Genomic DNA, 15,465 nt, shown 5'->3' with positions numbered 1-15,465 from the left:
AGTAATCAGTCCCTGTAAGTTGTCGGGACGTTACAAAGGAACCCCTATATGCAAACCTTATAACACAAGTACCCGCTTATTCGAACTAAAGTTCCACTTAATTTTTTAAAGTTACTTATGTTGTTTAACTTGATAATTTTGTGGCTTAAGTTGAATGTTACCATGAGGACAATGCATCCTTTTCTTACGAAAATGTTATTGGACATGATAATCAATTTTTGTGAGGTTGAAAGATGAATATAGAAGTGAAGGAACCCATGTGTGCAAAATTTATAACACAAGTACCCACTTATTCGAACTAAACTCCCACTTTAAAATATACAACTTATATTTCATATTTTGAAGACAAATTGTAGACTTAGGACGTCTGTTTTCATCATTATGCTCTGTTATTGGTGTAAAAAAATATGTTATTACGTTGAAGTAATTATTTTTTATTACTTTAAAAGAATAAAAGAAATTAAGAACATAATGATTAAATATTTAATTAATTTAAATTACGTAATTTTTTTCTATTACTCCAAAGCATTCAACAAGTCTTCTTTCACAGGAATCTGATGGGAAACTTTCTCGTGATTGGTGTCCTCTACCATCTTGGAAATAAATAAACTATCTACATCATCATCAGACACATCTTTGTCTACTTTAGCATTATTTCTCGGAAATAAGTTGGCAAGGGCATCAGCAATTAAAGCTCGAATATCCCTGGGCATGTAATCAGATGTCTGTCCAACTATTTCTTTTACTAAAGCTTATGAATCAGTCTACAAGAGGCCACAATGTAATCAATCAACTCTAACACACCTCAGCAATTATCTAACCAGGGATTCAGGAACACAAATCATAGCATTTCTTAATAATTTGAAAAAATTTGGATGTATAATCTACATTAAGGTGATGTATAGGACTTGCAGAGCACTAATAGTGGCCAAGAGAAAATACTCTCCTACTATGTAGAATACAACACTGTTCTGAGTGCTCTCGTCCGCTACAAACAAAGAGGATTGAGTCAGTGAAACTTACTATCATGTTCGTAACTATTTTTTATTAAAAGGACACAGAGGAGATAAGATATATCCACCAGTGATACACAAGCATCAGATATAACATTAGTGTTGTAAGCCAATAACACATAACAATATGCTGTTCAAACAAGCCGGTTCTTATATTCATCAATGTTTAAACTGCTTTTATCCTCACAGAAAATATTCAGATCGTTTATAAAATATGAAATAAACGCCCAGAATATAACTGATAGGTGTCATGGCCCATACAAATTTGATTGCAATTTAGAAATGCAGTATAATGCTAGGGAATGACCCTTAGGTCGTCTCTCAAGGACCAACTGCAGTTCAGAGTCAAGTCTAACACGAAAGGGGGGGGGTTGAAAAGTGTTTTTGTGAATACGAATAACTAAATTAAAATGAATGGACATTAAACTCAACTGTGTAAGTTAGAAAACATCAAGGTAAAATAAAGTGCTAAACCCAACATTTCAACAAACAATTATCTAAACACAATTAAGACTATTAAAATGCAACACTAAATTAGAGGAATCAAATGCAATTAATCCTACTATGCAAATTAATGCAAAACAAGAGATAATTAAACATGCTTTTTCATCTATCAATTATGTGACCAATATTCATCTACCAATTGAAATTAAAAGGTGAAAATAACTTGAGAAACCCCCTTGGGCCGTGAGCTCCTAGCCCACCAAGGTCCAATTTCAATTTTGACTTTTCTTCCTTAAATGAACATGCAAGGTGTGTTGACTTCTTATCCATGTGTTCCATACTTCAAGACAACAAACATATGCCTTCCACATCAACTAAAACCGTCCACCACTCCTTGCATGCAGCAAAATAAAATGGAAACCACACCAAGCCAAGCAATTCACGTAAACAATGCAAAGGGTTACAAGAGAAATTGCTTCCAAACCAATTCAACCTCAAATGCTACTTCCAATGTGCCAAGTAAGCAAAACCCAAGGAAAAAAAACAACAAACACTTCATTCCCTTAGCATTTCACGGCTGAAACAAGCTTTAAGACANAACTTAAAGAGGAAATGTTCCCTTAGTCAAAGGTAGCTCCATGTGTGGTTGGCCAAATCGGGTAAAAAATTAATTACACCTTCTCTCTTCCTTCTCCACTCCAAATTNGTTTTTTTCTTCAACAAACCAACATCCAAATTGTTTCTTCCATCTCCAAACCTTGAACACACTCCAAGGAACCCAAAGCTCAATTGCCAAATGATTCAAGAACAATAAAACCAAGTTCTACCTTCATAAATCCAACTTCAAAACACACTTTTCTTCAACCTTTTGACCCAAACAAAACCAAACCCCTATGCCACCATCATCAAGCACAAAGTCCAGCTCCAAATTTGTTTCCCAACATCAAAAAAAAAATGCTAGAAGAAAATGGCTCAAGAATACAATACCCATGCACCAACTTAAGCCTTTTTCACTACCAAACTTGACAACAACTCCATTTTCATCCTCCAATCCAAGAAACTCAAAGTAAAAACGAGATTACTGCAGAAAAATGATGATAAAACCGAAATGGACAATGGGTCTCCCTTNCACCAAAGAAACCACCATGAAAAAGCAGAGAAGAAGCTTCAAACTCAAACATTCAACCTTCAAAACGAAAATCTAAAGAGAGAAATGGTAGAGCTTTATTCCACCAAGCAAGAACAAACATTGTTGTAAACAATAGAAGAATAAAAACGTGATCTTGGTCCATTAAAGCTCAAAAACGAAAATGGCACACCAAAGCTCCAAAGAGAGAGTTCATACATGCAAAGCCAAAGCAAAAGTGTAGAATGAAGTGAGTTGTGTGTGGTCTCGGCAATTGCCCTAGGAAATACCGTCCCCTTCTCAAAATAGGTGGGGTCCACCTCCTAAAAACCTAGGGTTTTGGTGCCAAGTGTCCCACACATTGGGATCTATAAAATTTGCCACAAAAGGGCCTAAATGCACTTAATCTAATTAAGGCTTCTAAAAAAAACGAAATTACAACTTTATAAAAATGGAAATGGCTAAATGTTGAGTCTTGAATGATCATGCCACCATCCCTAATGCTCCAAATGATGTTTCCCAAAATTTCCCTATAACCAAAATACACTTAATCAGCTCAGAAAACCCAAATTAGCACAATTACGAATTTCCGACCAAATTAAGTAGAATTCGGAAAACGGGGAAATAACAGACAATTAAACACAATTCTCTGGTTTATTTAAGTGCAATAAACTAAGTATAGTTCAAGAAATAATCACTCATCAATAACGCTACATCTTATCAGAACTGTAATACACAGGAATAACCCTAAAAATATCCCTTTCTAGCTGAAGTAATGGTACTTATAACAGAAGTCTGCAATGGCAGCTTGTTACTACACTACTTTAAGGTATGGTTTGTCATACTTTCAGAATATGAAAACAATCTGAACATTTCATTGGCCAAAAAGTTTCAGGAACTTCACAAACACACCAATAGGATCTGGCACAAGTAGGCTTCACTTTGGCTGAAACATCTAGCACTTTACAATTAAAATGACCAAATGAGTACCAGGATAACTTAAAAGAGATGGTTTTCATTTGCAGCATTTGTTTAATCTCAAAATCGATAAAAGGTAAAGATACTGAACGTCTGGGAATCATCCCTGCTATGAAGAGGCTTATGAAAAAAATATTTCCACACTGCATAAATTCTACAAATGCCCGTATATCATTGCAAATATAATATCACAACACAATTACTAGATCAAAATTCCCTAACTAGAATAGTGGCTTGCATCATACCAGCTCATAAACAAAGGAAAAAAAATACTTACTGTGACGATGCCTTGCATCACGAGCTTTCAAGTACTTTTGTTCAGCAGTAACAGACTCTAGTGCTTCTCTGAGTTCAGCAATTTTAACATTAATTGGGTCCAAATGCTCTGCAAGCCATTANAGTCAAATGGAANTTTGATAATCAACAAATNGAACAAATAAAGGACAANTGGACCATTCTCCATAAACATCNAGAAGTACCTNATGTATATACTATATATTAAAAGTTGTGTGATTAACACCAAAACTTGTAATTTATGAAGTAGGATAGTAGAATCTACTAAAAAAACCCTCTTACAAAGTACGTACCATCTTTGGCAAGGTCATGCTTAGAGGGAATATGACCAACATTGTTAGGCCATTACTTGTATATAGTAGAAGGCAAACCGGTTCACAGCCTAACTGCCAAGGCAGTTAGATTGGGTAGTTAGGAGGGTTGTATATAAGAGTTGTGAGTTAGGTTTGAGAGTTAGGGAAGTAAGTACCATTGTTTGACAGGAACTAGTTTTCCTGATCAGGGGGAGGTCAGGCTCTCATACATTGTATCTTGATTGTTCTGTGAATAAAGAAGTGATTCAGTGCTCTTGTGTGTGTGTTGGTTAAAAAGAAGTGTCTTTCTATTCGGTTCTTGATTAAAGAACCTATCATTTGGTCCGACCTGCCAGATCCAAAGAAGAGAGGAATCAGCGATGGAAAGTCAAATGGAGGGAAGAGTGAACAATTTGGAGATGACTGTAGAGGGAATCAAGGATGAGACAGCGGCGATAAGGCGTGATATATAACAATTGATGAGAGGGATGAACGGAGGGAGCAATAATGGAGGTAACCATAATCAAGGAGGGAGCTCTAAAGGAAGTAGCAATTCGGTGAACGATAGTCAAGAAAGGCATGATAATGGGGGATTTCCCCAAAATTGGAGGAAAAGGGTCTAATTGTCGTCGTTTGAAGGAGCGGAGCCACATAGTTGGATCAACCAAGCTGAACGGTTCTTTGATATACAGAAAGTGGCGGAGGAAGATAAGGTGCAATTGGCTTACATTAGTATGGAGGGGAGTGCCAGTTACTGGTTCAAGTATTGGAGGGAAAAGACCAAGAACCATTCTTGGATGGGTCTGAAGGCTGGACTGATTAACCGCTTTGGAGGTGGGTTCAGGGGAACTGTTTACAAGCAATTGGCCACATTACTGCAAGAAGGTTCGGTGGAGGAGTATGTCCGTGGGTTTGAGATGTTATTGGGTCAGACCCAGAGGTTGTCGGAGGAGTTGATACTGGGATTTTTTCTAGCTGGGTTAAGAGAGGAGATAAAAGGGCAAGTTTGAATCCAAGATCCCCAAAATTGTATGATCGCGGTGAGGGTGGCGAGAGATGTGGAGGATGCAATGAACCGCGCACGAGGAGTAGTATGGAACGGAGGAAGGGTGAATCTGATGACTGTACGGACGACGACGGCGATTGTTCGGGGAGACGGAGATCGCAGTTCTGTAAATCGACCTAGTGCGACAGATGGAGGAGGAGCGACTCGCCGAGAGGGGTCGTCGACTACTGGAAATACTGCTGTAAGGGGGATCGCGACGGCGGGGGGCGATGCCGGAGGAAGAATGGTAAGGAATTTACCTTACTCGGAGTACTTGAGAAGGAGGGCCGAAGGAAGATGTTTCCAATGTGGGGGCCCTTTCACTCCCGGACATAGGTGCCTGGAGAAGAGCCTGAAAGTGTTACTGTTGGCGGAAGACAAGGTGGAAGAATCGAAGGAAGAGGTTGGCGAGGAGGCAAAACCTATGGAGTTGTCGGCGTGCTCTGCCGAGGGGTTGACGCCGCCGAAAATGATGAAGCTGATTGGGTTGATCGGGAAGAAACGCGTGGTGGTCCTCATTGATAGTGGGGTCAGCCATAATTTCATTAGCCGGAGGGTGGTTGAGGAGTTGAAGCTTCCGGTGGTGGATACACCTTCATACATGGTGAGTCTCGGTGACGGTCATAAGAAGGTGACGAGAGGGAGATGCGAAACTGTTCGAATAAGTTTGGGAAATACCGAGGTGGAGGAGGAGTTGTACGTTTTTGAACTAGGGGGTGTGGACGTTGTGTTGGGAATTGCTTGGTTGGCTAAACTAGGTGAAGTTGTGATTAACTGGAGGGAGATGTCGATGCGATTCGGGGTGGGGAACGAGAAGATCACGATTCGGGGGGATCCAGCGTTATCGAGACAGCTGGTGGAACCTCGGGAGTTATGGAAGATAATGGATGGTGACTCATGGGCGTTGGTATGGGAGTTAGGTGTAGTGGAGCAGGAAAAGGAGGGTGAGGTGTCGCGAGATTTGACAGAGCAGCAGGTAGTGGAATTGCGAGCTGTCTTGCAAGCCCATGGACGCGTGTTCCAGGAAAGAGAAGGGCTGCCACCTCTCCGAAATTTAGAGCATAGGATTGTGCTTAAAGAGGGAACAAATCCTATAAATGTCCGACCATATATATATCCATACCTCATGAAAGAGGAGATTGAAAAGCAGGTTGCAGATATGTTAAAAGCTGGGATAATAAGGCCCAGTTAGAGTCCATATTCAAGTCCTGTAATTTTGGTAAAGAAGAAGGACGGAAGCTGGAGGTTTTGTGTTGATTATCGGGCTTTGAACAAAGCTACTGTTCCGGATAAATTCCCAATACCTGTTATTGAAGAATTGCTGGATGAACTCAAGGGAGCGAGATATTATTCCAAGCTGGACTTGATGGCCGGCTATCATCAGATTCGGATGGAGGCAGTGGATATTTCGAAGACGGCATTTCGAACCCACCAAGGCCATTTTGAGTTTTTGGTGATGTCGTTTGGGTTAATGAATGCATCGGCTACTTTTCAGAACGCGATGAATGGTTTAATGGCAGCATATTTGAGGAAGTGGGTGCTCGTCTTCTTCGACGACATCCTAGTTTACAGCCCCAGTTGGGAAGAACATATGAAACATTTGGGGATGGTGTTGTAGTTGTTGGAACAGCATGGGTGGATTGCAAATCCTAAGAAATGTGAATTTGGGAAGCAGCGAGTACATTATCTGGGTCATCAGATATCAGAGCAAGGGGTCGAAATGGACCAAGATAAAATCAAAGTTATAGTAATATGGGGGAACCGAGGAACTTGAAAGCCTTGCGGGGATTTTTGGGCTTGATCGGCTACTATAGAAGGTTTGTGCAACAATATAGGGAGCTGGCCAGACCCTTGATAGAACTTTTAAAAAAAGGGAAATTTCAGTGGACAGAAAAGGCTGGAGTAGCCATGATAGCTCTGAAGACAGCCATCACAAGTGCACCAGTTTTGGCGTTACCCGATTTCACTCAGGAGTTTCATTTGGAGTGTGATGCTTCAGGGGGAGGTGTCGGTGTTGTGTTAATGCAAAACAGAAAGCCATTGCGTTTTTTAGTAGAGCTTTGTCAGACGGATCTTTAAGTAAATCCATTTACGAAAAGGAATTGATGGCCTTGGTGATGGCCCTCCAGCATTGGAGGCCATATCTGTTGGGGAGAAAGTTTGTGGTGCATACAGATTAACATAGCCTGAAATATTTGTTGGAACAGAGGATTACAACTTATAGTCAACAGAATTGGATAGCCAAGTTGATGGGTTACGATTTTGAAATGGTGTACAAGTCGGGAAGTGCAAATAAAGTAGCTGATGCCTTATCGAGAAGGGAAGAGGGGAATATGGAGGAATTGGAACTGCGAACTATAACCCGACCATATTGGCATGACTTCCAAGACATTCTAAAGGAAGTGGAGGAAGATGAAACACTTAGAGGGATCATTGAAGATATTAGGAAGGATCTCAATTCACACACTGCTTATACTATGGAGAAGGACCGACTGCATTATAAGGGGAGGTTGGTTTTGTTGGCCAAATCGAGTTGGATTCCAAGGTTGCTAGCTGAGTTTCACGTCACTAACACTGGAGGATATTTGAGGGTATTTCGAACGTATAGGAGGATCGCCCAATCATTATATTGGGTGGGAATGAAGAAAATGTGACTGAGTATGTGGCTGCATGTGTGATCTGTCAACAACATAAGTATATGGCTGCCTTACCCCAAGGTTTCTTACAACCTCTGCCAATTCCGCAACCTATTTAGGAAGAGGTGAGCATGGACTTTATTGTAAAGTTGCCCAAATCTCAAGGCTTTGATGCTAGTTTGGTGGTCGTGGATAGATTGAGTAAATATGGACATTTCATTGCATTCAAACATCCTTACTCAGCTCGGACAGTAGCAGAGACATTTACTTAGGAGATAGTTAGACTTCACGGGATTCCTACATCAATTGTTAGTGATAGGGACCCTTTGTTTCTCAGTATATTTTGGAGAGAGCTCTTCAAATTGCAGGGCACTCAGCTCAAAATGAGTACAGCTTACCATCCACAAACGAATGGTCAAACGGAGATGGTAAACAGGATTCTTGAAGGGTATTTGAGGTGCTTCTGTTCCGAGCAACCTAGGAGATGGAAGACAGTTTTATCTTGGGTCGAATACTGGTATAATACCAGTTATCAGGCTGCAGCAAAATGTTCTCCTTTTGAAATTGTATATGGACGTCCTCCACCCACTTTGAGTCGATTTATACTAGGGGAAACAAATGTTGAAACGGTGGCACAAGACTTGATGACTAGAGATGAAGCGTTGAGGCAATTACAGCAACATCTAAAAAGAGCGCAAGATGCTATGGTGAACCATGCAAATAAAAAGAGGAGAGAAGTAGATATTAAGGTGGGTGATTGGGTGTATTTGCGGATCAGACCCCACAGGCAGTCTTCTATGCCGACACGTCTACATTCTAAACTTGCAGCACGTTATTATGGCCCTTTCCAGGTGTTACAACAGGTGGGAAAGGTTGCTTTTCGATTACAGTTGCCCGAGACAGCTAGGATTCATCCCATCTTTCACGTATCGCAATTGAAGAAGGCGGTGGGAGAGAAACGTGTAGAAAAAGAATTACCGTTGGAACTACAGGTTGAGGGGCCTATGTTTTGGCCTGTGCGGATCTTCGAAAGGAGACAGAGGCCATTGGGAGAAGTGGTAGTACCACAGGTTCTGATAGAATGGCAAGAAGGAGGATGTGAGGGAGCCACCTGGGAAGATGTAGCTACCATTCAGGAACAGTATCCTGACTTCAACCTTGGGGACAAGGTTGTTTCAGGCGATGGGGGTATTGTTAGGCCATTACTTGTATATAGTAGAAGGCAAACCGGTTCATAGCCTAACTGCCAAGGCAGTTAGATTGGGTAGTTAAGAGGGTTGTATATAAGAGTTGTGAGTTAGGTTTGAGAGTTAGGGAAGTAAATACCATTGTTTGACAAGAACTAGTTGTCCTGATCAGGGGGAGGTTAGGCTCTCATACATTGTATCTTGATTGTTCTGTGAATAAAGAAGTGATTCAGTGCTCTTGTGTGTGTTGGTTAAAGAGAAGTGTCTTTCTATTCGGTTCTTGATTAAAGAACCTATCAAACATGGATGCAGAAAGAGTGTCTCAAGTGTTGAGTATGGGTTATGGAAACAATTTATACATTCCATGTGTCGGTGCTTTGAAATCAAACTTGTTACAAGAGGTTCCCTTTATACCAATGACATAATCACACCATCACCTGCAGTTCCAATTTTAAATCATATACCTCATTTAATGTAACTTAAAAAAAATTTACATAACCAAGAATTACAACTTTGGCAACATCCTCATATAAGCAACCTAAATGTCGTAAATGAAAACATATAGTTTTAACTTTCTATTTTAATTAGATGATGAGAATATCCTTGTTCTCATTGATTTAGAATTACATTTCACACTGCAACTAGTTAACATAATTCTTTCAACCATTCTAAATTACATTTTTTAAATTATATTTTTCACTTTACACTCATACATCTTTGCATATTAATTTCTAAAGTAAATTTTATTAGTCTTTTTAATTACACTACACCTACAATTACTAATGAATCTTAATCGTCAAAAAGAAGAAAATTGAAGTAACTCAATTACCCAAGTTATCAAGGAAAGTCTACAACTCCTTCAAACCTTAAGCAGAGAATCTTTAGTGCACTCTAGGCCGAGGGGCCACCAATTTGCGAGTAGGTTGCTGCTGGAAGCAAATCAAAACTGCCGACAAATTGTCTCCATGCTTTCTATGCCTGAAGCTCTTTACATTCACCATTTGCAAATGCTCATTTGAAAGAACTACACAAGAAAAAACTAAATAAATATAGTGTTGCTGACAAATAAAAATAACGAGAGGATCCTTAAGATTATAGAAAATATTAATTAAGGTTATAATAATAAGTAAAACATTAAGTCAACATTCTATAACAAAGAAGAAGCAGTGGAAAAAAAGAGTATAAAGTTCACAGTGAAGAATTTTAACTACTACTTACCATGAACACGTGATTCCAATGCAAATAGAAGCTCCCCACGTTTATGCAACTTTTAAAGTAAGTGACTAAATTTCAAAGCAATAACTATCTCAAAATATAAAGAAACTATCCCTTTTTCGCATGGTCATGAAAATGAAGTTTAATGGTATTTCTCAGTTTAAAGGTAGTTCAAAAGTATTTGCACACATGGACTATGTATGTGTTTAGACATATTGGACCACTTTTTTTCCTTTTCTCAATGAGATGATTAATTCATGAACCATGCAATTCCATAACTTGGAACAAGTGCGTCACCCCAACAGTGGCTAAAATCGAGATTTAACTTGTAAAATTGTCCTATCCATGATTTTGCATAGTATTACCGATTCAAATATCACGCATGACCATGACACAGCAAAATCGAACGGATTGTTAAACAAAATCGTGAAATTATGTAAATCAACATTTCTCCTATAATGTTTCATTGTTCACCATCTAAGGTGAATGGATTTGGTTCAATTAAAACCTAAAACTAATTAAAAGTTAATATGATTAAAATTTCACCCTGTTATTTGTGTTGTTAGCAGCAAAAATACCCAATTAAGAGTTAATGCAATTAGAATTCACGTTTTTTTGCAGCCAAAACAACCAAAGTAGTAATCACCACGGAAGCATGCAACAGAGCTCAAATCACACGCATTGAAACAAAACCAAAACCATGAAATAAAATTCGAAAAAAAAAAATAGAGAAAGCAAGAAATAGTTATTCATCATCTAGCTGAGGAAAAAACCTAGCAACAACATCACCATTGATTACAGTAGCTAGCAACAACATCACCATAGAGAAAGCAAGAAACAGTTATTCATCATCTAGCTGAGGAAAAAAGTGAAGACTCACTTGGCTTTGGGTTTAGGGTTCTGTCCTGGAGCAAATGGAACCGCGATTCTGGGTGGATGGAAGATAGCGGACGGGCGGCGGGTCTCTGGAGGCGGCAGTGCGGCAATAACGGTGGCTGATGGGCACGAGATGGCCACAGGCGGTGGTGACTGGTTCTCGAACGCGCTGTCGACCAAATGGAACCACGATTATGGGTGGAGGGAAGTGCACAGAAGGGCGGCGGGTCTCCAGCGGCAGTAGTGGCCGGTCGGAAGGAGATGGTCACAGGCGGTGGTGACTGGTTCTCGAACGCGGTTCGCTTCTCCCTCTCTCTCAAAATTGTCGAATGCCAAAATTTGAGAATCACATTTCAGATTCAAAATCTATCCTTTCTCTCTCCATGCCACGTCAGCATTCAATTTTAAATTCAATTTCCACGTGGACGAATCACATTTAGACACGTGTCCCGTGTCCAAATGTTGTCAAAACTTGTTGTCTGAGTATCATTTTCCTTTGTGTTATTATGTTTTTTTTTATGTTTTTGTTTGGTTTAAACCCTTCATTGTCATTGTGCATTATAAATTCAATGTGATCCACTTGGAATAATAATATTGTTGTTGTTGGTAGCCAATGTTTTATGTTTGTGCACTATGTAGCTGAGGAAATGTCTCGTTCATCTTCGTCTTGCAAGTGTATGAGTTTGGACTTCCAACATAGTAGTGCCAGTGTTAGGAGGTTGGGTGTAAAACCCACTTGTGTGGTCACATTGCAGTTTTACGCAGTGCGAGAACCTCTAAAAACAAGGGCAAAAAATTCTGGGGTTGCCCTAACTTCAAGGTCAATTTAATATAAGCATAAATGTTTGTTTATTTTTGTGGGTTTTGACGAGGGAGTGTGCCTATTGCATTCAACAGGGTGGGGGCGAAGATTTCATTGGCTGCAACTTCTTTCGCTGGTGCAGTGAAGAAGCAGTAGAAGAAGGAAATGTGTTGTATGGAGAAGAAAGGAGTAGAGGTGGAAGAAATGAACAAGCATATGGAAGTTTGATGATGATGGAACAAAGTGTGATGAAGATGGAAGAAGCTGATGATGAAAAGATGAAAATAGCTTGTTTAGAGAAAAGGGTTCTTATGTTGGAAAAGTGGTTGAAGGTGTTACTGGGAATGGTCTTTGTTATATGTGTTTTTAATGTAATTGTAATATGTATGTTGATGAAACTTGGTTGATCTCTCCATACAAGTTGCTGTATTATAATTTGGTAATGTTAAAGTGTGTTTTATTTATAAAGCTGAGTGATTAGTGTTTAAAACTTTGTCATTTGATTTCTTTACTTGAAATGGAAGTTTTTTTTAAATCATTGAATCTTTTTACATCGAACTCTACAAATAAATGACGTTTTAAAAAGGGTGAAAACCAAAGATATCCAAAGAAATTAATGTAAACTTTTTATTTTGGTTTTCACCCTAAGAAATCAAATAGCTCTGAAATCTAATGGTAAAATACAACTGCAAAACAACTTAAAAAGAGAATCATACATTGCCAAATGATGAAGTTAAACAACTTTTTTTATAAATTGATTTCAGTTCTCGAAATTGTTTCAGCATTAAACATATTGTGAACCATATTTATTTTTCCTCGGCACTTCCCTTTCAGTAAGATAACTTAATCATTTTTGTACTATAAAAAGCATTTTGTTCGGTTGAATGTCAAAGGCCACCTTCATATGAACTGATACATGAATGAGGCACTTTGACATTCTACCAGAGCAAATTGCAATTTAAAGAACAGACATGTTCCAGGGAAGGACCTAAGAGATAAATAACATGAATCCTAATATGTTCAACACGGAAACAGGATGAATGGAATAATAAGAAAAGCACATGTATATTTATAGATGAAACGATGTCATCACACTTCCATAGAATCGTCGTGGAATATCATTTCATCATGAAAAAAGCAATACATCGAGTAATTATACTATTAATTTTCACAGTCCACCATCTAGTATGAACGTTGAATATTACCAAAGTTCGACGTTCAAACATCATTCAGAGACAAAGTAAAAAATCTCTTTGGATACTGATATGACCTCCTAGCAGACGAAAAAGACGTCGAAGATATATGAGCCTTGATGTTAAAGTTAGAGCTTATTTGCATTGAGGGTGGATTGTACATCTTTCCATTTGCTTTGGACTTGAGTTGGTGCTCTCAAAGTGGACTTGTGAGACATTTTACTATCTTAAAAGAAGGGTGTTGTCCTTCCCTTGTTTTTTTGAGACACTTGTCGTGAGTTTTGAACCATTTCATTGCTTTATTTGAGTGAAACCGTGACCAATTTTGGGTTGCTGCATTGCTGTGAATTTTCTATGGTTCTAATCTATTTTTGGTGTTAGTATTTTGTGGTTGTTTCCTTACCATGTTTGCAGGTTCCAGTCGTGCTTCATTTCATGGAGATAGCCCCCATGGAAGACCTTCTAGCAAGTTTGGTGTGATGAAGGCCTTCCAACAAATGCAACATCAACTTGATGCCATGAGTAAGCGGTTAGACTCGGACACAAAGGCTAAAGGGAAGCAATCTCATGGTCATGAGCATGGTTCATCCAAGAAAAAGCAAGAAGACAAAGCTTTGGATCCAAACCTTGCAATGCCAAAGTTATCTTTGCCAAGTTTCAAGGGAGACACCGATCCTAGTGTATTTTTAGATTGGATAGCTAAAGTAGAACAAGTTTTTAATTTGTATGATGTAGATGGACATTTGCGTGTAAAGTTAGCTACTTTAGCCTTAGAGGGATACGCCATGCAATGACTAACTAGGATGAACATTACCAGGGGCTCACCCGCGAGCTCTTGGGAACATTTTCGGTGGTTGTTGTACCAGTGATTCGTACCTCCATACTACCATAGGGAACTCCTGATTAAGCTCCAACGGCTTACTCAAGGTAGACGAAGTGTGGAGGAGTATGCGCGTGAGCTCAAAGTGCTCTTATACCATACTAACACTAATGAAACTGACCACGCGAAAATATCTAGATTTATTAGTGGTCTCGATAGAAACATCCAAGATGTTGTAGAACTTCATGATGATGAGGATTTAGATTTTATGGTACATCGGGCTATGAAAGTCGAAAGACAAATTTTAAGAAAAGAGTCCTACTGCAACAAATTTTTCACTTCTTCAAAAGAAATTTTTTACAAAACCTCATCATCAAGGGACAAGGAAAAGGATGTTTCTAGAGAGATTTCTCATAAATCTCGGCCATCTTCTACTAACCCCGCGCCTTCTTCTTCTAAACCTAAGTCACCAACGCAACCTTGTCAAGTCAAATGTTTTAAGTGCTTGGGTCATGGTCACATTGCATCTACATGCCCTAACAAGCGGGCAATGTGCATTAGAGAGAAGAGGTTGTCACCGATGACTCTCCTCCTTCTTCACCTTCACACACTTCTCACTCTTCTTCTTCCTCTAGTGAAGATGAGTACAAGGTTCCATTTGATGGTGACCTACCAGTTATAAGACATCTCTTGGGTCAAGTCCACAAAGACTTTGACACAACTCAAAGAGAAAATATTTTTCACACTAGATCTCTTATAGCTAGCAAGGTTTGCTCCATGATCATAGATGGGGGAAGTTGCACTAATGTGGTTAGCACACGCGTAATGGACAAGCTTAAGCTACCCACTATTGCGCATTCCAAGCCATATAAACTTCAATGGTTAAGTGAGGAAGGTGAAATCTTGGTCAATAAGCAAGTCCATATTTCCTTTTTCATTGGAAAGTACCAAGATGAGGTTCTTTGTGATGTTTTACCCATGGAAGCAACTCACATTCTATTAGGAAGACCATGGCAATTTGATAGAAATGTTCAACATGATGGTCTTACTAATAGAATGTCTTTTACTTACCAAGGGCGCAAGGTCATCTTAAAACCTCTAACTCCAAAGGAAATACATGAGGACCACCTCATCATGAAGTCCAAGAGAGGTGAAGAAAAGGAGAAGGTCAAGCTTAATTGTCTCATTTCTCATAAAGAGGTCCTTCAAGATAGAAAAGAGGATAAAGAAACAAAAGAAAGGAAAGAAAGAGAGGAGAGAGAAAAAGAAGAAAATGAAAGGAAAGAAAAAGAGGAGAAAGCAACAAAAGAAAAAGAAGAAATTGTGAGAGAAAAGGAGAAGGAAAATGTCCTACATACACAAGAAGTGTTATTGAAGGCACCTTTCACTCCCATCATTCTACAAGATTCAAGCAAATTTAGGGGAGTTTTTCCATCCTTCCACTTTTCTCCAATTATTAAGCTTTCTTCTTTTCCCAAAAGCTTTTGTGAAAATATCCCACCTTTCTCATCTCTTTTTACCACTTCTTCACACACCATTTCCA

The 15,465-nt window shown here is 39.1% G+C and overlaps 1 pseudogene; it reads right to left on the bottom strand.

The window, feature by feature from the left end:
• Positions 1-515: 515 nt before the first annotated feature.
• On the bottom strand, positions 516-10,017 carry LOC106778666 (annotated as a pseudogene).
• Positions 10,018-15,465: the final 5,448 nt, after the last annotated feature.

Source organism: Vigna radiata, unplaced genomic scaffold (genome assembly GCF_000741045.1).
Source record: "Vigna radiata var. radiata cultivar VC1973A unplaced genomic scaffold, Vradiata_ver6 scaffold_147, whole genome shotgun sequence".
Taxonomy (NCBI): Eukaryota; Viridiplantae; Streptophyta; class Magnoliopsida; order Fabales; family Fabaceae; genus Vigna; species Vigna radiata.
The sequence above is the reverse complement of the archived record's forward strand: the minus strand, read 5'-3'. Positions and strand labels throughout refer to the sequence as shown.